The 25,687-nt window shown below is 38.2% G+C and overlaps 2 long non-coding RNA genes across 5 annotated transcripts; both read left to right on the top strand.

The window, feature by feature from the left end:
- Positions 1-1,877: 1,877 nt before the first annotated feature.
- On the top strand, positions 1,878-3,431 carry LOC133271986 (uncharacterized). Of its 2 annotated transcripts, none has more exons than XR_009744318.1 (2): positions 1,878-2,004; positions 3,123-3,431. It is a non-coding gene; the product is annotated as an uncharacterized LOC133271986 (long non-coding RNA). The 2 variants fall into 2 exon arrangements; XR_009744319.1 differs by having other exon boundaries at positions 1,878-2,057.
- Positions 3,432-12,953: 9,522 nt separating this feature from the next.
- Positions 12,954-24,247, top strand: LOC133271976 (uncharacterized). 3 transcript variants are annotated; one of them, XR_009744310.1, is made up of 4 exons: positions 12,954-13,094; positions 13,236-13,331; positions 21,387-21,440; positions 22,797-24,247. It is a non-coding gene; the product is annotated as an uncharacterized LOC133271976 (long non-coding RNA). The 3 variants fall into 3 exon arrangements; XR_009744309.1 differs by lacking the exons at positions 21,387-21,440; positions 22,797-24,247 and adding an exon at positions 20,955-21,379; XR_009744308.1 differs by lacking the exons at positions 21,387-21,440; positions 22,797-24,247 and adding an exon at positions 20,732-21,379.
- Positions 24,248-25,687: the final 1,440 nt, after the last annotated feature.

Below are 25,687 nucleotides of genomic sequence, written 5' to 3'. Positions count from 1 at the left end.
GTTTGCAAACAACTCCAAATGTTACTCTCAGGACAGGATACTTAGTTTTAATCTTAAAAAAAAAACCAAACCCTCCTTTGCTTTTAATTTTTTTCATTACTACATTTAAGTATACTCATGCGTCCAGAAGAAGTGTGTAAGCTTGTCTGTTGTATACTATGCTAATACACATCCTACATGTATAGCAGGCCGAAGGAGGTGATCCTGCCTTGTGAGACCCTACCTGGAGTACTGTGTGCAGTTCTGGTATCCTTAATATAAGAAAGACATGGAGCTGTCAGAGCAAGTCCAGAGGAGACCACGAGGAGGATCAGGGGGCTGGAGCACCTCCTGTATGAAGATAGGCTGAGAAAATTGGGCTGGTCAGCCTGGAGAAGAGAAGGCTGCGTGGAGACCTCAGAGCAGCCTTTTGGTATCTGAAGGGGGCCTACAGGGATGCTGGGGAGGGACTAGTGGTAGGACAAGAAGTAATGGGTTCATAATGGAACAGGAGAAGTTCAGGATAGCTATAAGGAAGAAGTTCTTTACTGTGAGAGTGGTGCGGCACTGGAACAGGTTGCCCAAAGAAGTGGTAAATGCTCCAACGCTGCAGGTTCAAGGCCAGGTTGGACAGAGCCTTGGCTGACATGGTATAGTTGAGAGTCCCTGCCTGTGGCAGAGAGGTTAGTACTATATGATCTTAAGGTCCTTTCCAATCCAAACCATTCTATGATTCTATATACTGTACTATACTGATTCATTGGAATTGTACTACCTTTCAAGCACTTGTAAATAACAGCCAATGCTGTATTGAATTACTTAGAAGTATTTAATTAGTTTAATCTTGTCTGGTTTTGCAGCCTTAAAACCTCTTGAATTTCTTTTTTTCAGAGCTCTTTTATATCTTTCTACATCTTCCCTGTAAAAACTAATCTCACTGTCCCTAGGATTCAGCCTCCTGTATTAGAAAAGTCTCCTATCACTTAGCTTCAAAAGCAACCCTAAACTGCACTGACCTATTTTACCACTGTATCATTGTCAGAGAGGAGATTTGCCAGATGTCTTAGATGTTTCATTATTCCCTCAAGGAACCTGACCTGTCCCATAATAAAACTGAGGTTGCACAGGAAGGATCAAATTGAGTTTTCAGGGGCAATGTATTTACTGGGCAAATTCAAACAGAGCTGGAAATTAACTTGTATTCATACAAGTTAATTAACTTGCATTCATACTGGTGGTGCAGCTGGGGTCAGAATGTGGATAAAGGTCTATCTGCTCTCAAACTAAAAGTTTTGCCAGCTGGTTACTAAACTATATGCTAAACTGGTCCCCTGTATATTAAGCTCCTATGCTCTTAAATTCCTTTTGGCTCAGGTAGGCTCCAGGTACGTATTTGTGCATGGAGATGTTCATGACATCTGTAGTGCATTTGCTGAGCAAAACCTTGTTATTTAAACACAGTGTCAGTTCTGCTCCTCCAGAGGCAAAATTCCAACCATGAGAGAACATAATCATGTAAGTAAATAGGTCGACACATATGCTTGTTAAGTCACTTAACAATACAGTTCTAAAAAAATGCAAAATACTTGCACTATCACTGTTGTTTTGTGGGTTTTTTGTTTATTTGGGTTTAAGTTAGGGTCTTCCAGGACCTTCCTTTTTTTCCCTCAGCCCTGATTATTTTCTCTTACATATCACAGTTTATTTCTCTTGTGTAGCCCATATCTTTTGTCCTTGGCTGGTCCCCCAGATGACTTTATTATGTTCAGAAGGAATTTCTTTCTCTTTTTTGGCCCTGACCATCACAGCCCTGTGCCCCTTGCAAGCCACCACTGCAACCTGATCACTCCTGTTGCTCTGCTTTGCTGTGCTTGCTGGCTCTACACGTCTACAAGACGTTTCAAGTTAGCAAAACATAACTGCTCTGTTGTCATTCCTCAGTTAAACTTCAAAAAAAGAATGATGTGTACAGAAAGAGGAGAAAGTGCATTTTTCATCCCTCCTACCATCTGTAAGCTTCTAAGGGTATGCAACTTTTTTTGCTGATCTGAGTTAATAAGAGCAGATACACAGATAAGGTAAGTGACAGGACAGGCTTGAAGGCAGAATAACGTGATCTTTCTCCAAAATGCCATCTCTAGTGAAGCTTTTAGCATAGGGCCTGACAACAAAGGGAAGCTTACCCTGATTATTCTTCAGTCATACAAGCTATTAATCTGACACAAAATATAATTTACCTATCTAATCTAAATAAAGATCAGTTCATAGGTAAAAGCACATATTTAGGCATGCTAGCAGTAAACAATTTACAAGGTGTTAACTAGATTTCCAGGACTGGAAATAAATGTACTCAGATTGGAGTTAGTAAATCCAGAGCCCAAATGGAACAAACAGAAACTGTTATCTCTAACTATTCCTTATGGAAAACTTGGGTGTATCTTAAATTGGCATGTCAGTGCTGAAAAGAAGAATCCTTTGACTTATGACAGCAATGAATGCATAGTCCATAGTCATAAGGTCTGGAAAATCTGTCCACTGCTTGAGGGGAAAGGAGACAGTGAAATCACATACACTGTGAAGATCCATACAAATTAGATAAGCAAATTCTTATTTTTAGCATTTGCCCAACAGCAAAGACAAAGGAAGAGCACATAAACAACTCAGAAGGGAACCAGTAACCTCAGCTATTCCCCGTACACTGAAACAGTCAAGTTCCAGATGCAGGGTATTCTCCTATAACTGAAGAACATGTAACTCATATAACTGAAGAAAAATTGTAATAGGTAATCAAATAGGGAAGACAAAGCACATATTTCTTGCCACTCCAGGAGTGATCTAGCAAAATGCCAAGTATCTTTTGTTCAAACTGAGGGATAGAGCAAATCAAAGACTTCATTTGCCTGGATTTATGAGAGTATTTTAGTATTTGAGTATTTTAGTATCAGAGTATTTGCGGCACTTAACTCTCAGTGAAGTCAGATGGGTTTTAGGAAGATGAATTTCTGAGGATCCAGGCCTTTGGTACCTAAAATAAGACTTAGGCTTAATTTGAAAGCCAGCTCCAAAACAGTGATTTTGAATTTTTTTAACCATCTGGAGATGCCTGACATTTTTAGTTATAATTTTCCTTGCTTTTCTGATAGAGTCATAAAGATAGAAGAACTCTGTAGCATAGAGAATATGGAAATCAGTCTTCAGCTCTTTAACTCTGACATATTTTAAGCAAAAAGGATGAATAACACTCATTTCCTGAGCAACTGCCTTTACCAGAAAAGGAGATACCACCAATACATTTCCTCTGAAGGAACCTCTCAAGATAAAAAAGGAAGGCCTACTCTGCTCTGTGAGTGAATGGGCAAAAGTGGCATCATTTGGAAGAGAAATCAAAGCCGTAGAATCTGAATGGACAGAAGATCCTCCTGAGTATAGAGAATAAAATTTCTTGCAACTCAGAGTGTAAGATGCAGCTTGTATCCACTACTTCCCTAGAAATCAGCACACAGCTTTCTGTCAGCATGCAGGTCTTCAGATCTCTTCTGCTTGCTCTTCCAAATTCTCCTATAGCACTGGATTTTGAAGTCAACTCCTGAAAACAAGCAATTAAACTTCAGGAATAGATTTGTTACACAAATCCTTCAAGGCCAGTCACAATTCCACACAGGTTGAAGCTCTCATGGGATATCTGATAAAGGGCTATCATTTGATAACTTGGTCATCTATTCCCATAAGACTTCATAATGAGTTGGGTAAGACTCAATAGAAATAAGCAGTGTCTCAGGCTGCGTTATAATGCACCATTTCTGTTGTACTGGTTTGCAGTTATAAGGGGGGTTGTCTAAGCAAAGCTAAAGCTTTTTTGATCACTCATGTACTAATTCCATAATGCTACATACATGTAAAAATCAAGGGACATAGATCTAAATGAGTCATTCCCTGCCCCAGATAGAATATAATTGCAGTTTCTATTCTGCAATATATAGGAGAATATAGTATTAATCTCCTAGGATATATTCTCGTAGGAGCTTATCTTGTTTAAAATAGCTAAAAAATTATCCAGATTTGCTCACACTATAAACAGAAGTAAATTGTAATTCTCTCCACTGGTTCAATTTTGCCTCTAAGTAAGGACAGCAATTAAGGATGCTATTCGCCTAGTGATGGGTATGTTTCCATCCTCCACGTGACTCTTACTTGAGCATCTGTGTTCTTGTGAGCAATCCTGTGATTAAATTCATGATCTCCGTAAAGATAATGTCCTAATTTCTGATTGCTTATTTTCTCTGAAAAATTGTTTGTCTGTAACCTGAGGTCTACACAATTAAGTATCTGTAGCTTAATATACAGCCGCTTTTTCAAAATTATATTACTTTTTCATCTTGAATGAGCTTTGTTAGGATGGGCCAAAGAGATTTTCAAAACATTATTGCTTCAGCTCTGTAGGACAAAAGGAAATGCTTCCTATATCTGTATTGTAAGAAATCTGGACGACAGCAATAGAAACATTTTCCAGAACAGAATCTTCCGGAATAGGAGATGGTTTTTGTATCAGTGTTTGGCAGTATAACCACACGCTGTTTTTAAAAGAAAAATAAAAATCTAAGGGAAGGCTTAGTACTTTTCAAGTACTTTTCTTGGAAGAGATCAACAAATGGCAGTTCTGGAGAAGACTGAAGTGTTTATTATCTTTTTTTCATCACCCTTTTAAAAAAGATCAGTGACAATAGCATGAGCCTAACATAATTAGTACCAGCAAGGGATAGATAAGATCTTGACCTAGAAGAAATAAAATACAGATTAGGGAGTTTTCATATTAACTGGGCTGGGTGAACTTGTCACCCTAGGATATTTGAAAAAAGTAACTGAAGCAGTTCTGCAGCTCATAATAGCTCTTTTTTAAAAAAATGGTACACAAAGGTACAAAATGAAAAAGGAAAAAGAAATGTAGTGCCTATTCTAAGAAAAAGTGAAGCAGGTAGCATCTGGGAAATTACGAAGCACAGCTCTTTATTAAAATTCCTGGAAAAATACTGAAGTATTTTCCAAAACATTATGTAAGAGCACATTGGAAACCCCAAAGATTCACAGACATATTTATTGAGAACAAATTCTGTCAAGTCAATCTAATTCCATTCTGTTGAAGGTAACTGGCCCTCTGAAGAAGCAGTAGGAGTCAAATATCTCACGTCCAGTAAAGCCTTGGCTGTTGTCTCATATGTAACATACACAGAAGGAAGTGTCCTCTGGATGAAACTGCTGTAGGAAGGGTGCAGGGCTCCTTGGAAACTATATTGAGATTGCAATCATCAATGATTGCTCATGAAAACTGAAGGACTTGCCTTGCCGGATTCTGCAGTAGTCTGTCCTGCACAAGTGCTGCTCACTGTTCTCAGCAGTGTCTTGGAAGACAGAATAGAGACTGTGCTTATTAAATTTGCAGATGCTAGCAAGCCGGGAGAGTCTGAAAATGCGTAGTACAAATTTGGAAAGCCGTCGGAAAAGACATACAGGTCGATGGGGTAAGTGCTATAATGTTCTAAACAGAAATAGCCAACTGCAGAAATAAAAGATGGGGAATAAATGATAAGGAAACATGAATGCTGAACCTGGGAGTCTAAGTGACTCAGAAGTTGGACATGAGTCAACACTGTTAATGCAGTCACAAAAAATGGAAGATAAGACACTGAGAGGTTTAAATGAAAATGTAGTCTAAAAGACATACATAAAGCATCCTTTTATTCTGCAGTGGTGCAACTTTGGCTGGAATACATTTGGGGCCTCAGTTTTGAGGCCATTCTTCAAAAATGCTGTTGCTGAGATTAAGAAAATTCAGAGGGCCACATGAGGCTTCTTTTAGTTTCTATGCAAGAATGAACAAAATGGGCTTGCATTGAAAACTGGAAAAGCAGTGAAATCCTGCCCAGGATGGACAGGATAAGAACCAAAAAAAAGTTCAGGTTAGATATTAGAAAAGCTTCCCAATGATAATAGTGAAACTCAAGAAGAGTAGATCTGCATGCTACTGCAGGGCCAGGCATGCCAGACAGCCTACCAGCCTTGTTAAGCTGCTGGGCATACTTGAATAAGTCATGCCCCTGTGTAATTCAGAGGGTGCCTGACAGTCATGCCATGCTTGTGGGCTGATCATTGGCATGGTCAATGAGTTTGGTCTAGATGGTGTTGTTGGACCACCCTAGAAAGAATAGCATTGATCTGCCATGGCCGCTGAGTGCATTCTCTGTGCTTTCACAAGAAACATTGAAAGCTATTTCTTACCTCCCTCCAGACAATTTTAGCATCTCATTTCAATGCAGTTTAAACTACGAAGTTTCACCCATCTACCATTCTTAACACTTAATGTTCTGTTAAAGACAAAATCTCTTCCTAATGGCTTTATTTAAAATGTGTTATCTTTCATTACAATCTTTATCTTATTTCAGGATAATGGAGAAGAATTATCCAATATATTAATTGTAAAAACATAAATTACCCTTCATAACGCAACAAAGTGGACATAAACCCAATGGAGCTGCTTGTAAAGATACTTGGATGTTAATATGTTGTGAATTTAAACAGACAAAAAGAACAAGTCGTATAAATGTTTTAAAGCAATAACCCCTTGTTATTTAGGCAAGAAAGGAAACACTGCAACATTTCTGTTTATGTTGTGAGTTTACTTGAAACATACTCTCCTTGAACTAATAATCTCATAAATGGATCAAGCCTCAAGTGGCAGAGCTTTTCCCTGAAGTCAAAGCTGACAATTTCCCCTTATATTATGCAAAACAGATAAAAGCAGTGTTGCAGATGCACAGAATATTCCTTGAAAACTTCACTTCTTAATAATACCAGAAAAAAAAAAAAAAGTTGAAAAGGTTCATGCTAGTACAATATCCCTCAAAAAGCTCTCTCTGTGTTAGATACCTTCTTGAATTTAACCTAAAATTATTTCTTTTGCTCTTTCTTATCAGGAATGTGCAATAAAGACAGTGACATGTCTGTAAATGCACCATATAGCAACTTAATAATTCTTTCATTTCCAATATGAAATTGTTCTATACATCAAGAAACATTGATTTAACAAAGTAAACACTTTCTGGTTTTATTTTTCAAAGCAATCTTTCAGAAAACCAGAACTCTGTTAATTATAAAATAGTCTATTTATGTGCTTACTATATGTTTATCATCAAGGGGTTCAGACTTAAACAGAGGAAGTTTAGGTTAGATATAAGGAAGAAGTTCTTTATTGTGAGGGTGGTGCACTGGAACAGGTTGCCCAAAGAAGTGGTAAATGCTCCATCCCTGGCAGGTTGGACAGAGCCTTGGGTGAAATGATCTAGTGTGAGGAGTCCCTGGCTGGGGGGGGGTGGATGTAGATGATCTTAAGGTCCGTTCCAACACAAACTTTTCTATGATTCTATGACCATATCTGATAACCTCATAAATTGCCTATTAATCTAGATTTTCTCACTAAATACTCTGTGGAGAATTTCAATTACATTGAAAGCAATGAGGTGTCTGAGGCTGCATTTAGTGTCTGTTGTCCTGGGTTCAGCTGTAACGGTTATTTTTCTCCTTCCTAGTAGCTGGTGCAATGCTGTGTTTTCAACTTCAGTCTGAGAACAACACTGATAACACACTGATGGTTTTAGTTGTTGCTAAGCGATGCGTACCCCAATCAAGGACTTTTCAGTCTCTCATGCTGTGCCAGGGAGGAGGGGACAAGATGCCGGGAGAAAGCAGAGACAGGACACCTGACCCAGAGTAGCCAATGGGGTATTCCGTGCCACAGCACGTCATGCTCAGTACAGAAACTGGGGGGAGTCACACAGAAGGCCCAGCTCACTGCTCTGGGTATTGGTTGGCAGGTGGTGAACAGTTGTATTGTGCATCACTTCTGCTTACTGATTTCCTTTTCCCCTTATAGTTTTTTATTTTCTCCCCTTGTTATTTCCTGTCTCATTATTATTATTGGTGGCAGCAGCAGTGGTTTGTGTTATACCTTAGTTTCCAGACTGTTCTGATCTCAACCCCTGCGAGTTACATTCTTCCCATTCTCCTCCCCACCCCTCCAGGAGCAAGGGGAAAGAAGGGAAGGGAAGTGAGCGAGCAGCTGCATGGTTCTGAGTTACCGGCTGGCTCAAGCCACAGCACCTGTGTGTACAGTGATATCACCAGGGATTCCCTCCCTAAGTATTCCAAATGTATATCAGCCCATAGAAGATATATTTTTCAGGAAGCTGAAAGAAATAAGGAAAAGTTCAGGAAGTGACTCCCACTTCACTGAAATGCATGTTGCTCATTTCAGGAGAATTTACTGAAAGTGCATCTCATTTAAGTCTGTTTTAAAGCTCCTCAAATAGAGTAACCAAGCTTTCAGTGGGGTTTGTTACAGTGTTTAACACTGAAATATTAATGTTTCCAAGTAATAACGCAATCTGTAAATTATGGGCAATTGATTCACTCAATCTGAAAACCTTTTTCTGTGTGCATTCTGCAGCTCTGTGACTTTCACCTTGTCTGAAAGTCACATGCATGCACAAGTAAGTGATTGCTCCCCTATTACTCACATTTTGCCTTACCTAGTTCATAGCTGCCTTCTGCTACATGATAGTAGACAGGCACATTACAAATATCACTGATAATTTAATGTACCTGGCCATTTTTCATACACTCCCTCCAAATTATGAGAGTAGAACATATCATATGAAAGTCAAGTAAGAGTTGATGAGAAAAAACAATGTACAAATCATAGAATCATAGAATGGTTTGGGTTGGAAAGGACCTTAAGATCATCAAGTTCCAATCCCCTGCCATGGTCAGAGACACCTCACACTAAACCATTGTCACCCAAGGCTCTGTCCAACCTGGCCTTGAACACTGCCAGGGATGGAGCATTCACAACTTCTTTGGGCAACCCATTCCAGTGCCTCACCACCCTCACAGTAAAGAACTTCTTCCTTATATCTAACCTAAACTTCCCGTTTAAGTTTGAACCCATTACCTCTTGTCCTATCAAGACTGTTAAAACACACAGGATTTTGGTTTTGACTTCTCATGTGCATTAGAGATTTCTGTTAAACCCAAATTCTTGCGAAAAATAAAAAAAAAAAAGGGTAGTTTATGATCTGCTCATGGGTCTAAGCAGAGACAACTGGAGGAAATACTGGGTTACTAATCAAGGATCTGGCTTTTCTTTCTTTATACTAGCCAAGCAGTAATTCTGAATAAAACAATAGCTTCCTAGCAATAATACTAAATACTAAATACTAAATACTAATACTAAATACTAAATACTAATACTAAAGTAAGAAATTCACTTCGGCTTGGGCCCTGTTACCAATACAACCTGAGTGAACTACTATGTGTACAGCCAGAACTGATAAAGAGCACACCATTGCTAAAGACTGTCAGCAAAATACAAAAATACTCAGTGTACAATGAATGTGATGAGATCTTCCAAAGCTGGGTACAATAACATTAAAAAGAGAGACTTAGTTTCAGTAATCTTGATTAACCCTTATCTCTTTTAGCACTGATTAATTTTTAGTGTCCATTTCTGCTTCATGTGGGAAATCTCTCTTGTGGTTACAGCAACCAACTGACCACATTTAATATTATACACAGGATAAAATGGAAAAGTGTATGTTCTACTTAGATAACAGCCTGTTGTCAGCCATATGCTATTTTGGGAATCACACTTCCAATATTCCAAGTCAAGTCAAGATATTGGCTTCTTTCAAGAGTACAGCTTTATATGAGTTAAAAGGACTTCAGTTTTTCTACCAAGGCCTTAAAAAACTGTTACTGTAAAGGTACTTGAATCAAGATTACAGTCGTTTAGTAGGTTAATTATTTTTTAGTGAAGAATATTATGTGTGCCTTTTTATGATGTTTGGATATAGTTCAGCAAGGTACTTAAACAATTGTTTACTGCTTGTTTTACTTCGGGATACATGTATGTGCCTTGCTCAAGTAAAACCTAAATTACTAAGGATGAACTTTGGGGTCAAAGTTTCAAAAGCAGCTTTTCATTTTATTGTTTGACCATATTAATTTATTGCTAAAAGTCAAAGCACAACACTAGGGAAGAATTCCAGCATCTTTCCAGGTCTCCAAACTTCATAAGACTCTGCTGATCAAAGACAAGTTCTTCTGTGAGCACTGGAAATAATGAGAGGCCTGCTTTCTATCAATTTGTGTTCTTCATCTCCACAAATACTTACAAATACACATCAGTGTATTAACAGTTTCTCTCCCTGCATGTCTGAAACATCCTCAGACAGCACTTGCCTGTAGATTGGTTAGCTGGCCTCTGCGACACAGAGTGTGTGCACCTCTGCTTCCCTCAGTGATGGGCTCTAGCGCAGATTTTCTCTTCTATACAGGCTTCAGTTTTATTGAAACTTAATAATGAATTAGACTTTTTTTGGTTGGTTGGTTTTGGTTGTTTTGTTTTGTTTTGTTTTGTTTTGTCAAATTTGGCTAAAATTATCCCAGGGGTTTTAAAACATTGTCAGGGACATAAGACTGTGTAATTGCTAATAAGATGATGGTGTACATCTCATTTTCATAAGAAGGTAAGATATAAAGAAAATTATTGTCAGCATTAAAGAAATGTGCTTTTAGGAGAAAGTTGTTTCCCAGAATAAATCTGGGACTGCTTTTCAGAAGTTAGTGATATTTATACCAATGACTTGTAAGCATAAATCTTCTGTACCATCAGAATATAAGAATCTGCTTTAGCATGGAGTTCTAAACAAACATAAAACAGAAGTAACTTCAGAGTGTCTGTGAAGACAAGGAAAAAGCAGGGATGTGGGCAGAGAGCACAGGAAACAGGCTAAGGGAGTAGTTCTAACCATTTTATGTATTTATTTACTTACTTATTTACTGGGTGTTTGATTATGGGAACTACATTCTGAATGGACAAAACCTGCTGTGATTAGAACTTCTCTGTGCTCAGTGGAGTTCAAGCACTTCATCTGATTCCTCCTCTCAGAAGGCAAATCTGGGAGAGCATCAGTAGCCTCATTTCTTTCCTTGGCTGAGGTTATCCAGTGATTTAAGTCACTGTCCTCAAAGACAGCATTTTTACCACCTTGCCTAACAGATTCCAGAGACAGTGACCTTCTGAGTGTAAGATGTTTCTGCTGTCTGTAGATTTTCCAGAGGCACCAACTAAAGACAGATGGAAGGGAAAAGTTCAGTGTGTACCGTGGGAAGGCCTGGTGAAGATTTTCTGGATCCAGCTCATGTTCTTTTTTTCTTTTCTACCTTTCCTTGGTAAAAGGTGAGAAAACAGATTAAAAGTCCCCAGAAAATGTTTGGTTAGATATAAAAAATGAATAGTACCTGACACTATCAAGTCTCAAACAAGCGCCTGTTGTCTGCTATTTTTACTGGACTCCTCAAAAATGTCTCCTACAGTTAGCATTTGTGTCCTACCTGGTATCTTACTTTCATAAGTTCAAACAGACTTTGTTCTTATCTCTCCTTAAACAGTTTTATGACTTACTTTTTCTAATCCCCTGAATGACCCAAGCTGCGCATTAATATCATATTCCTTCTCTTCAACCTCACAGGAAGTCATTTTTCATTACGTGATTCAATGCAATATACAGTATGCCAGGGGCTCTCACAAGCCTTTCCAGTTTTGTTTCAGGTATGTTTTGTAGGTAGAATGGAAGTCCAGGCAGCTGAGGCTTACTGCGCACAACCAGGGAATTTCCCTTCTCGGTACCTCAGCCTGACCTTTTTGTACAATGGGAATGTTTTCCTGCCTCCCAAAGAGGCTGTGATACTTCTGAGAGGGCATGAGCTCATCAAAGAAGATTCACTGGAAAGGTCCAGCTGTGTGAAGTGCTACCATATATGAGGTTTCAGAACAGTGAAGGGAACTGAAAACATTAAAGCTCCTCTGCAATTCAGATAATCCTCTTTTCAAAGTTTAGTTGGAACCACAAATTCGATTATTAGAACACCTCAACATTTTTCCTCCTTGTTACTTTGGATCAAATTCAAAGCATACCAATGACTAAGAAACAGAGTAATCTTCCTAGTCACTTACCAAAAGCAAAAGAAGAAAAGTTTCTGACTCCAGAGTCCCCATCTGATTTAATTTATTTTTTTTTAATGTAAGTGGCAGAAAATTACTAGAATTAGTAAGAAAAGAAAAATAAGAAGTTCCAATAACATAGCTTGTTTGAGGTTATATTTTATGCTAACTTTATGACCACACAGAATGGGATAATGCAAGACCACTAGGATTTCCTGATTTGAACAGGCTAGATTTAAAGAACAGGGCTGACAGTCCTAATAATGGCTCAACAAATGTTTCTTGGGGTTTCCAAACCTTCAAAGTCATCAAGTATTTCACTGATTTCTTATTTTAAACTGTAAATCATGCTCAATTTAGAGACAAACTTTTCCATCTTTCACTACAGTGACTCTTTCCTAGTAGCTTAGAATGGTGATTTACACACAAGGTCTTCCTTCTAGAGGTGGGATTTCATTTGAAATTGGTGGCTGATTCTCTGTGCACATGATCAAAACAACACCAAGCTGTGAAAAATACCAAAATTCTTCCTAGTCGGAACCATGTGTCTGGAAACTGTTCCCAAACATACTTAATAGAGTTTACCCGTATCTTGTAACATCATTCGAGAATGTCACTGTAGTCTGGCTCACATCTGAGCAGCTTTACAGAAAAGGTCTTCACTCTGGAGTTGGACATTGCCCAAGTGCACCCAAGCACAGGGTGCAGTAGGGTAAAGTTTGCTTTCAGTAATGCCAACTGTCAGTAAACCCAAGAGGGTTATTATAAATAGAAATTGTTAAGACAAGTGGTGTAGCCACACAAAATTTTCCTGGCAGGAAAGAAGAGGGGTCCACTGGAGCTGCAATGTGAATTTCAGGCTCTTGAGGATTCCCTCTGCTGTGGTGATCTCACCATGACTTCTTAAGTCATCAAGAGTGGCTGTTTTGTAGGAGTGGTTTAGCTACAAAGTAACATTTTACCTTATTCAATGAGGATGACAGAAACCCTAAATTACCACTATCTGCTTTTTCTCCATTTCAAAATTCAATCATTTCAGTGACATATGCAGAAATCCAGGGTATAGGAATGAGTTTCTGCTTTTCCATCTCTTTATCATCCTCCAATTTTATTAATATTTCTGCAGTGTTTAAGATTAGGTAGTTTGATATATTGGAGTTTTGGGGAAATTGGATAAGACAGACTGATTTTTTCATTTCAGCTTATTGGGAATGGAGTCGTTGCAATTATTTGATGACCTGACTGAGGAGCATTCACAGAATACAATTAGAAGAAGGAATCGATTTTCACAGACAGAGTGAGTAGAAAGACACAAAATAGGTATGTATTTCAGAGCTTTCCATAGTTACAGCAAAATCACGTTGTTCATCTGGATTCAGAAAGATTCAAAGGAACAGACCTAAGGAAGACGCAAAACATGGTAAGATCACAGATTTGAGAAAGTGAGTAAGAGCCACATTCTTCCTCCAGAATGCCCTTCAAACATTGGCACACAAGTAAGCAAGCAATCAACCAGACAGAAATCTGAACTCAGACACTGATTCTTGCATTGCTGTTTTCTCTCTCTTCCTGGAATGAAGTCCCTTTACTGCAAGCTGCACCTCCTGTTAAGAGCTAGTGTCTTAAGAGGGCTGCAGTGGTCTCCATATGGCTTCTTCCTGTGGAAGACCTAACCACCTCTTCTGTCAGATCAGCAGCTGTGAATGGCAAACAGAAATGGGATGAAGGTACAATTTCTCACTTATGTCCTCATTACTCCGTGTTGCAAATGTTCAGCTCTTTTCAGTAGTAGATCTGCTGGTACCAACAGGGACCCAATACAGACCATAACTCAGTGTCTCATAGACCTTCTTGAACAGTCAGTCTGATCTCACTGTGGGTGAGTATCTTCAACTGAAGATATAAACAGCCTAGTAAAAGGACTGAAACCAGTTACTCAGCAGAAGGGAAACCTCCTTCCTCCCCCACTCCCTTTAGTCTGAAAAGTCACCTTGCACATTGCAGGAAATTTCTCTGCCTAACTGACAACTTGGCAGCCCTGACAAGAGCAATTTGACTTTGGATGAAAGCTGGATCTGTGGCAAGCATATAGTTACAAAATAAGTCACGCTTTCTTTCCTTTGAGTGCATGTTCTATTTATAGCACATTCCAGATTATGCAAGGATTCCCAGAACACTGCAGACTCTAGTTGAAAATTAGATCTGCAGAGCACAGAGTGCATAAAGCAATATTTTTAAAATCTCATTGTTAGCAAAATGAGCATCTTGCAGAAAAGCTGGGATAAATTTGGAAAGATACAGCATGGTAATAAAGGGTAGTTACAATTCATTTGATTTTGTTTGCCAAATCATTTTGATTAACTTCATCTTTTAAAAAAGCGAAACAGTAATCGCATAGAAAAAACCTGAAAAGCCAAGGTAGATAGTTCACTTGGCTGAAAAGTGAAATTTTTATGATGTTTCAGAGAGTATGTATTTTAGAAAATATGAAGGAATGTATGACAAGAATATCTGAATTCTAACAGTTTAATGTCAATTTCTTCTCAAAATTGTGACAGAATACAGTATTTTTCTATCCATTCAGACATGGGATAGAAGCTTTCAGTGAAAGTTTGGTTTTTGATGCAAACATTACGAATTTCTTAAATTTTCATGTTGAGAATGCCAAATAATAAATTATTTCCCAATACAAATAAGTATTGGAACTGGAAATATTCAGAGACATTTGAGAAAAACAATATAGCAGAAGGCCATGCAGATATAGAAGTAAAATACATATATCATTGAACATAGAGTGCAAATACACTGTAAACACCTGCATCTATTTAGTTTCTCCCAGCTCATACGTCATGTGAACTTAAAGTAGTCTTACGCTTTGAAATAGGCCAACTGGCAAAGTTTATTCTAAATTTTCAAAGGAGTTACCACTCCTAAAGCATGGAACAGGAATTTCTGAAAGTCAGACTCAGTCATAGCCATTCTGAAAATATGGCTAAACAAAGAAGACTCATAAATCTATTACAAAGTTTATTATCACCAAGTCATAGCAGGTTTTCATTGAAACATCAAATAAATACATAGCTTTGTGTTAACACTATTCAAAAATACAAACAACACGGACCACTTCCATGCCAGTGCATTCTGTCAGACTTCACAGTCTTGCCCTGTTTTGAAAAATGGATGTATTGATTGGATGTCCCAGTCTATTTTAGACAGCAGATTCACTCTAAACTCTGGTAACTGGTGTGCTGGCTAGCTAATCAATCCCAAAACACACTGTACTCTTTCAATATATGTTTTAGTTTACTACACAATTGCCAAGCCCTGTTATAAATTGAACATAACAATAAAATACACCTATAGAGAAAGTCTGCAAAGTTTTCTTCAAAAATAGATTAAATGAGCAGTATACCTAGGCTTAACTGTGCAGTTTTATGGAGTGCGTTTAATGTGTTACAAAGCAGAGTTTATTCAACCAGAATTAAATAGCTTACCTTCAAAAGTCCCTTAGAAACTGGAGGTCAACAAAGTAATAATGCTGTTGCCTTTGTTAACACAGCATTCAGGCCTCTACCTATGTATCAGATTCTGCAGCGTTTCAGTTCTTTAAAAACATAAAATAAATAGGAAGAGGGGAGAGAAGAGAGGGGGGTATCTCTGGACCCCAGTGTGCTGTGGAAGAGCATTAGTGATATCACCTATACTTCTCATGTCACTCGAATTTCAACCACTGAAGTGCTATTTTTCCATCAACAAACCATGGAAAGAAGGTGATGTGAGCTCCACAGTTGTCTATCCAATTATTCATCATTAATGGGCTGAATCGCAATGTAAACCTTCATGCGTAACTCTAGAATCAGAAAGGAGCCAGATTAGACAGTTTTAATTACCCAAGTCATCATCTGAGCTCTCTCTTCTCATACCCTTTCAGTTTTAAATCAAACCTTGGGTCTCACATGTTAGTTTTTGCACATCATCCACATAGATACTGGAATAATTTACACAAAGTGTGAAGTAGTCTGGTTTTAGCTATCTGTTGCAAAGTTAGCAATGTTACTATTCTTACTGGGCACAGTGTGTAAGATATATTCCCACACTAGGAGAGCATTTAGTAAGGTCACGGCAATGCCCAGTCCTTATCAAACACATTCCCTGGAAACTTGGCAGGGCTTTCATTTTACAAGAATTCAGGGGCAAATTAATGGTATTGGGTTTAAGCTTATTTTTTTTCAGTGTTTCTGCAGAAGGAGATTTGTTACCAACCTGTAACAGAAAATTTGTCTAATTTTGCTTTGAGTAAATTGATTTTTAATTCATTTAAGTCACTAACTTTGGTACAGGTACTTCACATTTGCACTAGAATTAGCCTGTATTCACACTACTAAGATATATTTTAGTCTGTTTAATCATTTTGTAAGGAAAAAAACTGAGCTTTTAATGTAATTTTGAAGATGATAACATCAAGGCAAGCACAGAGTAATATATGCAAGGACCAGATGCAAATGTTTCCAGTGTTTAAAAAGGATTTTATGTAACCTGGAGGAACAGAAGCAATAGAATTGTGGCTGTAAATGGAAACAGAACCCTACAGAAAGACAGGACTCGATCATAGAGCTATGCCTCTACTTCTAATAATCTGCGGGAAAGAGGGAAGTCACACACATGCTTCATTTCTTGACATTTTTCTGACGTTTTCCTTAGCCTCCATCCTGTCAACAATGTCTGTGCGTGATGGGCTTGTTGCCAGAAACAGTGAGGTGGAACTTGAACATGACCAACCACTGAAGATCTTTGCAGGACCCCCAGGCAGTCTGTGTAATCAACAGGAGGCTCTTCAACTTCTGCTGCCAGATCAAACCATGCGTCCTGAAAAGATGCATTGAATGACACAGAATGCTGTATCCAGTGGAAAAACATGGGAGCAGAGAGAGCCTTATTTTAGGAAAGAGTCTTTTTAAAAAACTTATGAAGATTAAAAAAAGAGCAGGAGCAGAGTTACTTATTACTACCTGCAGAAGCTGAAAATAGCCTCAGTAAATTAATGAGAAGACTCAAATCTCTCTGAGATCCCAAGAATGTGTATAAAATTAATTCATGAAACTTCGCAAATACTATATTCAACTATGTATCCTGAAAGCAGAATATATACAGCTAATATGCAAGACCAAGAATTTGTTGTAACAACATCAGCTGGGTTTTGCCATTTCTTAGCCTCAGCAAGAAATTGGAATTTGAAGCTGGATAATTCATTAATTTCAATTAAGAAGAAAAGGACTAAGGTGTAGATCCTACCTCATACTACACCTGTGCAAATTAGGGACTGGGGATCACAAGTCCTTTCCTACAAGGCACACTCTGGCAGGCAGCACAGCAAGCAGCAGTGCTCAGGAAGAACTGCTGTCTGAGCTGCCAGCCTGCAATCTGCTCTCTTGCAGCATTTGGTCTTTTTCCCCAGCACACTGGTATGGCATCTTGCCATTTGCAGCATGTGCTGGCCAAAAGGTGGCATTTGGGTACAACTGCACTACAGAAGTCCAGTAAAATAAATTGACTCGGCCTGTCTGCCAGAAGAAAATCTTCTACCAAAGGATACCCTTTGTCAGACGCTGACAGTCCTGCAGAGGACAGACACGCTTAGGAAACCTGCTTTCACATCCTGCACCATGAGGGATTTCTTCTGCGACCTTGAACAAGTTATTGGCTTGTATGTGCCTGAAAAATATTTGCAGGGGTTCTTGAGGGCAAGATTGCAAAGCCCTCAAATACAATAGTACTGAGGAGCAGAAAAGTGGGCAACTTTTTTTGGAAACAGAGCTTTCTACTTCAACTATCAAAAAAAAACAACTGTCCCAGAGTTCAAGTATGGGGGTCAAAAAGGGCTGCGATAACAGAGAGCCTTCCAGCTCTCCTCTTGGGTAATGAACATGTCTTCTGACACTTAAACAGCCGCTGCTGACTGATAAACAATGCAGCATCTTTCCCTTTTAGCCTACAGAAAGGGTCACCACATGCAGGGCCTTTGAGCTGTTTTGGGAAGCACAGATCTTAGAAGACTACAGCAACAACGATACAGTTCTGTATTATATAATTGTAATTTCTCCTCTAAGATACACAGCTCACAGACAGTGATGTTCCCTGGCTTTCCTCACGTGAGAGTCACAGTGCTCTTTGTGCAATGTTGCTCCTAGAGCTCACGGTTCAGTGACTTTCTATCTGCCTTGATTGTAAGTGACTGTGTCAACGCTCATGCCAAAAATAAACCATCCTGTCGAATGACATGGATACTCCACAGGCTTAGAAGCATCTTTTTATAGCAACCCTTTGATTTAAGATACCAAACATTTGCTATTTTTGGCACAGAGGCTTGGAGAAACTTTGATGATCTTTAGCCTGCATGACTACTTTTGCACATAGCTCAGGTGCTGTCAGAGGACTTGTGTTTTTTCTTAGAGATAGGGGAATATGTTTATTCTACTGGCTACTTGTACTCACTAAAGGAACAGCTGACCTAGAAAATAGAGACTGAGTTATCCTGTGATAACCCTCCAAATCATTGCAGGGGTATTAAGGACTTGTCACTTCAAGAAGTTCTAAGATGTCTGGTTGTCTGATACTGAAAATAATTTTAATTGAATTAACTAGAAGTGAAATGTAACCATAGGATGACTCTGATACATTTCCTCATTTAATGACCTGGAGACAAGTTATATATTTATTTATTTTAATAAGAAAATGTGGTACTAACGGCAGATGCCAAATTCACCCTCTGGCAGATAGAAGCTCGCTATTTATTCATAGTGCAGATTGAAGATGTCCTTATCCAAACATTTTTTTTTCAAGTCATGATTTCCCACTAACACAACTTTACCAGCCATAAACAGCACCAGAAGCTAGTGTGTAGGCAGAGCTCCTGTTATTTTACCTCACATCATTCAGTACAACTACATAACAGAACAGTAACATTTTGGCAGCACCACCCAATTTTGTCATTGCTATCAACATTATAGTGAATTGTGTTTCTGATATTTACTATTGTAGTCAGAGCCAAATCTCAGGGAAATGTGTATTGCTACTAAATGTTCTGTAGCTTAAAAAATGCTTCATAAATTAGACCTAGTTTACCACAGTACATACAGAATCTGGAAGGTAATTTAATTTTCCCATCCTTATAAATCTTAATATCACTGGTAGGATTTTTCAAATAATCATTACCATTTTCATGATAATGGTGTCATTTGCAGCTGACTAAATAGAGGCCCAGACTATCAACTTTTACCTAGGAAAACATAATACAGGGAGATAGAAACAAGTAGACACTGTGGAAGGACAACTTGAAGAGAGAGAAGAAGCTGTGTGAGGAGCCATATCTGGCATATTGTGTCCAGTTTTGGGCCTTTCAGCTCTTTCCATTGGAGAGAGTAGAGTGGAGAGCCACAAGGATGGTAGGGGCCTTGAACACATAATGTGTAAGAAGAGGGTGATGGAATGGAGTTTGTTCAGCTTGGAGAAAAGAAGGCCATAAGGGAATTTAAGAGTTGTCTTCTGCTGTCTAAAGGTGGGGCTTATACAGAAGACGGTGACAGACTATATCCAAAGGAATGCCACAAAAGCATAAAAAGCAGCAGTCACAGGTTGCAACAAGGGAAAGGCATAAGACAAATATTCTTTACAACAAGGGTGGTTAAGAAAAGTAAGAGATTACCCAGAGAGGATTGAAAATCTCCAAGGCCATGAATTCAGCTGGCAAAGACCCTCATCAGCCTTACGGTAGTTCCTTTGTTGTTAAAACCTGTTTGTTGCCAAACCTGGTGATTTCCAACAAACACTTTTTTAAATTGTGTCAGAAATTCCAAGTTTTATGAGGTCTCATTTCAGCACTGCTTCAGTTCTATGGGACTGAAGATTTGCTTTCATCTTGCCTTCAGACTTAGCTGTAGTGCAAGTTACTGGTATGGTTTGCTACTCTTTCATGCCTGCAGTTCAGCCTCTAGCCCTTGTACTAGAAGAAAGAGAGAAGTCCCTATGCATCATTCAGGCCAGATAAATAGTGGGAAGATAAAAACAAATCCATGGCCCATCATCCAAAACAAAAAAATGGAACAGATCCCCAGATCTCCTTTTAATGCTTTATTTCCATTGAAGTTTCTTGCTCCTGCTCCCTTTTTCGTCAATGTGACTTAACAGCAAATCTATGTAATAAAAGTATGGGGGGGGGGGGGGGGGGAGGGGGAATCAGTGTATGGACACTTTATCGATATTTGAAATAATTTTAAAAGATAATTTCACAAGAAATCTGTGAATAGAGACTTATTTCTTCTGCAAATAAATATGGTCCTAAATACCAGTGCATTAAGGCTGCTTAAGCCTGCAAGTAGGATGATTCCAACTTGTCCTATTTTAGCAGGGCATACTCAAGGTACACTTTTTAAGACTACTGAAGGCAATTCATTTCACAATTACTTTGAAAGGATTGAAAGCTGACCAGATTAGATTCAAAGCCTGGGCAGCACTTGCTACAGCTGAATACAGACCTATCTAGCTTAGTTGCTCACTGATGTTGATATCCACTAGTCATTAAGTAAAAATTCAGTCCCTTAGACTTTCCTCTCTAAGGCATGCTAATGAATTTATTCATTAATGTTTATCCAACTAGTAAATTGTTCTTCTCCCCCTGTACATAATATCCCTCTCCTTTAGCATTTGACCATTTCAGATGCTGCAAGAGAGACTACAAGCTCCCATGGAAAGCTTTCCTTATAAACACTAAAATGAAAAGAACAAAAGAAAACAAAAGGACTGACAAGTTACTATGCTTTTAGATGATGCAAGTGAAAAAAGTGAGGTTTATTTCTAAAAGCTGTCATACAATGCTTATGTCTATATACCTATGCTTTAGCAATATCTTCTTTGCCTTTTTCAGGTATCCACAGCCAGGTCTGACTACAGGAAACAGCCCATGGAAGAACATGCATTTTCTCGTACCTTATCTGCCAGACTCCTTTATTTGAGAAAACAACACAAAACAGGCTCAAATAAAATTAATAAAGAGTCATAACTTACCTTGTCCACCAGAATACAGACATCAGAAAAATATATAGTAAAATAATTAGCTGCTTTTATATAGGAAAATGTTCCCTTCCTTTACCTTAGAAATTTAACAGTGATTTTTAATTCTGACACCTATTAGAAAAAAGCTAAAATACTACTAAGTATTAGAGCCTGAGAGATGCAGTCATTATCAGAAAGGAGCTGCATTATCATACACCAGATGTCTCTCATTTTTATTAATGTTATAAAATCTGAAAGTTAGAAAATTTAAGTATGATAAAACTGTCTTGTTGAGCTCTTCTAGGACAGACTGAGGAGTGACTAAGAGGCTTGTCTACAGTATGACCACTAAGCCAGGGTAAGGAAATATTACTTCTTACCATTTTTCACTACCTCCTGTGTGCAAACACTTCCAAAAGAAAAATCAATCCATATGGACAAGGATGCTCTCAGCTGAAAAGATGCCTTCCCCTAAACAATCTGTACTAAGAAACAGAGGCATTAGAAACAGTTTTTTGCCTTCCCCTTAAAATGAAAGGTGGTGCAGACCTCCTTCAGCAAGCTCTGTCCAGAAACAAAGTCAAGCAGTCATACCAACACAGCACTATACAAAGGTACCAACAACAGTTTTTTTAACTAAGCAGCAGCATTGCACTCCAGTAACTGTTTGCTGTCTTTGGAGTCAGAGCTGGTCACTTGTTTAGTATATATATTATTCAGTGAATGGTGTTGTATTCCACTGCACAACACCTTTAATTGTAGAACTGTCCATAGCGAAATAGCCAGCAGGCAATGCCTACCGTTGATGTGCAGTAATATACTTTGTAAACAAACTCAGTTCAGACAACTACTCATCTTACTATTGGCTTACCTGCCTACACGCTCACTTTAAAGGATGTTATAACCTGCTGCACATTACACTTGTGTGGATCAGTGATACCAAGGATTTTCCAGACTGATCCCCAAACAAAAGGTCAAAGCCTTAATTCTTTTCTTTTTCTACTGGCTTGGTTGTCTGTTTTTAACTAGAAACACTGTGTATCTTAAACACACAAGGTTTATGATTACATTACTCAGCCTGAGTTAGATAAGCAGTAAGAATATTGGAACAACGCACACAGCTTTCAGTTGACAGCATGTTACCAGGTAGAGGGGAATTGTTCTGAATTCATTTCAAGCCTGAAATAATGCCAAAAAGGGGGAATGCCATTATGCAAACTACAGGCAACTCATAATTAATGTCTGAAATCCCCTTGTAATTTAGTCTTTAAAGGTGAAGAATCAAAACAACTATCAATTATAAAGACCATAGGACAATATTAGACTGTTTTTATCCAGAAATGTTATTGGTTTACTTCTAAGATTTTTTTAAAAACCTTGATGTCAAATGCGAGCACCACTGTCCCATGCAAATTGTCAAGTACATAATCCTTAGGGAGGCTTTTCTCATCCCCAGTTTGATGTGCTAGGTGGAAATGAGGACTCTGCTGACAGCAGGCCAGATAAAGTACACATCTAGCATTGAGTCAAATGCTCTACAATCCCAACATGAACACTTGACAGACACAGACATTTGTGTAATTACCATTTGGTGAGAGGCAGATAGCTCGGCTGTTTACCGAGAACTGAATAGTTCTTGTCATCTGTGTAATATGCACACCAGCTGTCAGTCAGAGGTGGGTGGGGTCTCTTTAAGACATTCACCTTTTCTCAGCTCACAGAAGAAAAACCCTCCCTTTCCAGAAACAGACATAAATAGACTTCTCAGCAGACATGGATGCAGTTCAGATTAGCAGATTTCTAAACACACAAGATAAGGACTGGAATCACAGTGAACTTCCCCAGTTTAAAGTATTTCCTTAGTCAGAAAGTATCTGTACTATAAAAGTCTAAAGAATCTGTACTAAAAAAATTAGATGCACTAGAAACACATTTTTGGTTAAAGTTCTCATTAAGGCTCCTTCCTTGTTTTCCCTTGCTAACAGCCAAGAGAAGTCCTGCAGATAAAGCCCTATACACTGTCAGCAAAGGGTGCAAACCCAGAATATTTTTAGCTTTTCTTGGTAACAAACATCTCTGAATACAGTAACTCTGCTCCTCTTACATCCAGATTTCAACAGTAGTAGTAGATTTACCGCTTCTTTTCTGGAAGAGCTGTGATATTTTTACTGTAAAGCAGACAATGCTCAGCATCACATTTCAAACAAGTTCTCTTGCCCAAATGCTCTGAGCTGTGAGGCAAAGCAACCTGCTTGTTTCCTGAAGCTAAAACCTGGAAAGATGCATTTGTTCCCAGACAGTGCAGCTTTCTTCCTTTGATTAGCACATAGAGCCTAGAGACTCTACCCATAACTTACATGGTTCCTTTTTGTATCAGTACAAGTTTGTATGCATCCAGTTGTGGTTTTAACTGAAACATACCTTCTGAACTGTAAACAAATTATCTTCTGTTTGTTCCCTTTCCCTGACTTTTTCTGGACACCTGTTGATTTGAAACTGAGTTTTGAGTTAAATATAATGAGAACAACCCAAAACCTATTATAGAATTAAGGTTTAAAATCATTTGTACATTAGGTTACAGGCACTATTCGTACATCTTATTACTTTGCCATTGCCAATACCTTGTAAAAGATAAGATTATCTCATTAATCCTGTTGTGCTCCCTCTAAGAAGCTGAAACACTCCATAAAAGAACACAGAAATAAAGCAGTTGGTAAATGGTGTCTGATATTAAGAGTATTGGAGCAAAGCTGTGCTTACTGCCAAAGCATCTGTAAAGTACAAATTAAAACCAGGGATCTTCACATTCTGTGTGTTCCAGCTGGACACAAACATAAGAACAGTTCTTTTTGGTCAGTCTAAAGTGTGGTAGAAAACAGTCTTGTTCTACTCACTGCTCCCGTTACCCTCTAACTTTTTCAGTAAACATTTCAGAGTCCTCAGAGAAAACAATGCCTCAATTCAAAGACAAACATTAAAAGATAGCCTAAAATACATATATATATATATTTATAAATAGAGATGAGCCTGTTTTCTTTCCTACCCTCCTAACACTTTCATCTTGACAGCAATTACTGTTTCAGAAGACAATAATGAAAGGTGAAATATCTCATATCAATTAGCTGTATTTACATAAAATAAAAAGAAATGCAGAAAGGATTGTAAGAAAAAAGTTAGAAGGATGTAACTGCATAGTTACTGGCATAGTTACTGCTAAAGTAACTATGTATTAAGGGTTGCAACAATAGGATGGGAATAACCTACTTTTTAAGCTTGACTGTATGGCCTTTGGACAGAAGTGCATCCTGAAGACACGGTATCTGAAAGCTTATAATGGATTTACTTTACCCACAAAAATTCCATGTTTTAACATTGTTTTTTCACCCACTTCCGACACATTGCAACTAAGAAGAAACAGTAATTTCTAACAATCATTTCATATCAACAGGGAAAGCTTTCTGCCCTAGTGACCAGGACAAATCTGTTCTTAGATAATTACTTCACAGTATCATTGGTATAAATTCCATCAGCTCAGAACAGAGTGACTTCTGCAAAATTGCTAAGATCTGTCTCAGCAGTCACAGTCTCCAAAAGAGGTTTGTTCAGTAAAGGAGAACTGATAGTTCCTGCTTGCCAAAGACTACCTGAAAGTTAACAATGTATTTTGGACCAAATTATGGGAATAACGAGTGCTAAATGTCAGATTTGCTTTTACTATCAGTTTTCTTATTATGAATAAAAATTTCCCAAATTGAGTCAGCTTCTCTAAGCTTGAGATGATGAAGAACATTCACAATCTGATGCCACTCATCAGCTCAGCTCTCTCAGCATTATGCCGGACCCCTGGAATTCTCAGGCAATTCAGTAAAATGGGCACTAACACATAAAACCCCACAACAGTCTCCCCACAAACCCCCTCACTATTACCTACTAGGGACCATTCGTAAAGGGATTTGAAGTGAGCAACCTTTCCGTATGGAATGAACCAAACTTCTGCTGTGCAGGAAGGAAGCAGCACATTTCATACCCAATTAGGGCACAAGCAGCAAGGTTCTTCACAAAGTAAGAAGGAACAAACGTGGCCTTAAAGACTAATGGCATTGTGTTGTCATGATTCAACCTGAATTGGTCTTAAGTTATAGACTGTGAAACTTCATAAATTAATACTTCATTTCATCTAAGCTGGCCCTGAATAAGTCATCTAACTTTAAAAAGTGCTGAGGGAAGTTCTGAATTGCTTTTTCATAGAAATTGAGAGTTTTCATCCCTTCCCTGAGGAAAATAAAAATAATTACAGGGTTTATTTTCCTGTAAAATTTGTTGATTACCTCCAAATATTCTGATTTTTATAGAGTGAAAATCAGTGTGTGAAGCTGAAATGTGGGACTACAAAACCTTTCCATTTATCTAAATGAACACAAAATTATTGAATTTTTTATTTTTAAATAAAAGCTATAGTTCTATATGCTACTGAAAAGGCTGTGAATGCTTTGAAACCTTTTCTTTATCTTTAAGGAAAACCTTTTCATAAATTAAAAATGACCACTTTAAATCACTTCATCTAGAGAGTGCTCTAATGCTGTAGCTTAACAGGTTATAGGTTTT

The sequence above is a fragment of the Pezoporus flaviventris genome, unplaced genomic scaffold, assembly GCF_033815535.1.
Source record: "Pezoporus flaviventris isolate CSIRO_AGI_PZ_B2104156 unplaced genomic scaffold, CSIRO_AGI_Pfla_v1 ptg000027l, whole genome shotgun sequence".
NCBI classification, from domain to species: domain Eukaryota; kingdom Metazoa; phylum Chordata; class Aves; order Psittaciformes; family Psittacidae; genus Pezoporus; species Pezoporus flaviventris.
Note: the sequence above shows the minus strand (reverse complement) of the source record. Positions and strands in the feature narration are given on the sequence as shown.